Consider the following 4,044-nt stretch of genomic DNA (forward strand, 5'->3'; position numbering starts at 1 on the left):
TTCCTTTCACTGGAACTAAGGGGCCAAGCCCAGCTCCTGAAAAACAACCCCACACCATAATCCCCCCTCCACCAAACTTTACACTTGGCACAATGCAGTCAGACAAGTACCGTTCTCCTGGCAACCGCCAAACCCAGACCCGTCCATCAGATTGCCAGATGGAGAAGCGCGATTCGTCACTCCAGAGAACGCGTCTCCACTGCTCTAGAGTCCAGTGGCGGCGTGCTTTACACCACCGCATCCGACGCTTTGCATTGCACTTGGTGATGTATGGCTTGGATGCAGCTGCTCGACCATGGAAACCCATTCCATGAAGCTCTCTGCGCACTGTTCTTGAGCTAATCTGAAGGCCACATGAAGTTTGGAGGTCTGTAGTGATTGACTCTGCAGAAAGTTGGCGACCTCTTCGCACTATGCGCGTCAGCATCCGCTGACCCCGCTCCGTCAGTTTACGTGGCCTACCACTTCGTGGCTGAGTTGCTGTCGTTCCCAAACACTTCCATTTTCTTATAATACAGCTGACAGTTGACTGTGGAATATTTAGGAGCGAGGAAATTTCACGACTGGATTTGTTGCACAGGTGGCATCCTATCACAGTTCCACGCTGGAATTCACTGAGCTCCTGAGAGCGACCCATTCTTTCACAAATGTTTGTAAAAACAGTCTGCATGCCTAGGTGCTTGAATTTATACACCTGTGGCCATGGAAGTGATTGGAACACCTGATTCCAATAATTTGGATGGGTGAGCAAATACTTTTGGCAATATAGTGTATTTTATATGCAGTATTTTACCAAGTCACAATTCTTCAAGCAATTAAAGCTTATTATGTTTTTGTCCATAATAAAATGTCACTGTGATAATTTTCTTTCACTCCTTGTCCAAAAGGTTTGGAATTCTGCATTTCAGTTTGTGGTAATCATTGATTTAGCTCACATTCAGATGTCATTTAGTAATGTTTTTTTCTGATGGTACAACAGAAAAAAACATTTACGATACTAAATACTAATTTAACCCCATGATCAACAGTCTTTAAAGACCTTAGAGTCATTACTGCTTTTGATCCAGCTAAAAATATTTATTTACTAACACAAAAGCAAAATTATTCTTAGTGAAAATATTTGTTTTTATGATCCCTGCCATAGGAAATTTGTTTAGGTTCATTAATTTATGGTAATTTTCTTCTCTCTTTTTTTTTGGAAGGTTTATTCGAATTTCTTCAGTGGGCATTAAATTATATTGACAAAAAAGTAAAAAAAAAACTTGGAGTTTAGTTAAGATTTTTTTTGTCAACCTAGATTTTTTGGATTTTTTATTATTTTGGTATTTTTGTAAGAAATTCAAGAAAAAACAGGGGAAGTGTCTGGAGAAACAAACCTCTGAATTCATAGCCTATGAATTCCAGACACCTGAACTGACTAATAGTTGAATCGAATTTAACTTGATATCAGCACAGAGGATCGTTGCTTGTTTTCAGATATGTGTTAAAATCCAGCCCCCTAAATTGTCTCTGCTTTACTCATTATTAATTTAATGTAGAAGATATTAAGAATTTTACTATCTGAACATGTTTAATATATTTGAGAATTGTCTTTACCCAACTACTATGCAGACATTGTGTTTTATGGAATTGACATGAAGTTCTTTGGTTGGAGTTGTTCTCAGTGACATCCTTTGCATAATCTCTGTTTACAGTGAATGAGAAGAAAATTTCCAAATCTCCAAAAACAACTTATGTAAACCTAAAATCTCTCAGCAAAGAATTTATCAGTGAAAGCATCTTTGAAGCTTGAAGTGAAGAAAAATCTAAAGTCTTGAACAAACCCAAGTACCCTACTGTATGTTTTTATTAGATAATCTTTCAACACCTGTTTAGGTACACCAACAACTGTTTTTCAGCGTTAAACTGAATTTGCAATTAGGTCCTCCATTATGCTGAATTAATGCATCATGATTTGCATGAAAACAATAATTTGTATGAAACTAAACTTCATTCCACACGCCTGTCAGTTAGTCCCTCTGTCTATCTGCAGACAGGATAGCATTACATTGTCAGCGGTAATTTAACTCTCATCTGTCTTCACTAATTATTGTCACATTCATCAGATTCATCAGGAGAGGCTCTCACAGGGATTGCACCATTTGCCGTTAATACAACATCAGCTGCTATTAGGACCGGGAAAGCTGAGGGGTGACTGTGTGTCTGTCGCTAATTAGACCAAGCTGTGTGATTAATTATACAGTCCGCCTTTTTTACTCCAGGGCCTGAGGATGAGGATGCTGATGGTAGAAAAAACAACCACTGAAAAGGAGCAGCGAGAGGGATGACTCGATAAAAAGGGGGAAAATGTTGAAGGCAAAGATGTGGAAAAAAGAAAGAAAATTTGGAGGAAAGAGGATGTAAACATTTTGGGAGGGAATCGGCGCAGGATAGAGGGAAAGAGAGTTCACAAACTCTAGATTGAGAGCAAAGAAGAAAGGCAGCGAAGTAGAGAGGTGAAGTGTTTTGTCATGAACCCTCGGAGTAATTCCCACCTGACGAAGCGGCCTTGAATCAGGGGGAAATGGCAACTTGTCACCCAGCAAATAAACTACCCTGATAACTGATTAATAACGCACACCTGGGACAGCTGCACACAGTCACTCAAACACACTCAAATGCAGATGTAGGCACATGCTGAGACACACTTGTAAATAGAGTAAGAGCCAACACTTTGCAGATTTCTGTACAAATTAAGGTCTGTGCACACACTGACGGATCTGCACAAACTCACGGATGCTCACACAATTATGTGCATTCATACGTTGGAAATTCAGCCAAATTCAAAAACTCACACACTTCACTCAAAATTATCTGCTATTCACAAGAAAGTAGCATAATTTGTCCTATATTTAGACACAATTAATAAATTATTTTAAATTGTCATTAATATCATAAAACCATAAGATTCATATGGAATCTAAATCTTTCCTCCAATACTGTTACATCAGTGTTCAAAGCTGCTTAATAATAATTTACTTTATATATTGCATTTCATTTTAATCTGGTGTGTAAAGCTTTTGCTTGCTGATGGGTTGGGGGACATTTTGGATGTAAGGCTAAATATGTTTTTGATTTATTAATTTACATCTAAGGTGCCCTAAAGCCTAAGAAAGCAAAGCAAAACAAATACCAAATTAAGATAAAATAACTTCATTTATATCAGAAAATTAGTAATGCCTTATATTTCATGAAAGAGTAAAAAAAAAAACATGCATGTTCCTAGATATATCATCTTCAGGTCATCTACTCATTGGCCATCTCCTTGTATGTTATTTTTACCAACACAACCATGCCTCTTGCATATCTATCCTCCAAAAAATCTGTCTGCAACCTAGAGACCATCATGTACTGATGATAATATTCATATCATGCACGCTTTGGAGAATAGAGTGGACAAGTGCTCCCAGAGCAAACACTAAGTTTTGTTCACAATGGTATTAAAGATACAACTGAAATCTTTGTTACAAAACCCACACATTTCCTTCAACCTTATCCTCTTGCTCCCAACGGTCACATTAAGTGTTTACAACCAATCTCAGGTTCTAATCTGATCAAGAATCCTTTAAACAGTTTTCTAATCTGTTTATAAGGGCCTCACAGAAAACAGATGATGACATTGTTAATAACTATTAGCAGAGGTTTTCATTTGGTCTAGAAGTGTTGGATTCTGCAGTCATGTTTATTGCACAACTTTGACATTTTTTGTCAAATGGCTGCTTTTTTCCTTCACTTTTTTTATCTGAACACTTGGTCAACCTGAATATCTAAAACTTAAACATTTTATCAATCCTTGTAAAAATGACAAAAAAAACAACTAAAACTAAGTCTAACCATGGTTGTTTTAAACACAGGAGCTCCAGAACACCTGGATCCACAGTAGGAAAGATTTAAATCGACCTATTGCTGCTCAAGTCTGTAAAGGTGCTCAAATCAACCAGAAAAATCCAAACCTACTTTTTTAGGCGTCAGACCTGAAGGTAACTTGATCCTTGCACAAAAGAA

The sequence above is a fragment of the Cyprinodon tularosa genome, unplaced genomic scaffold (genome assembly GCF_016077235.1).
Source record: "Cyprinodon tularosa strain WSP-4 unplaced genomic scaffold, ASM1607723v1 ctg35, whole genome shotgun sequence".
Lineage (NCBI taxonomy): Eukaryota > Metazoa > Chordata > Actinopteri > Cyprinodontiformes > Cyprinodontidae > Cyprinodon > Cyprinodon tularosa.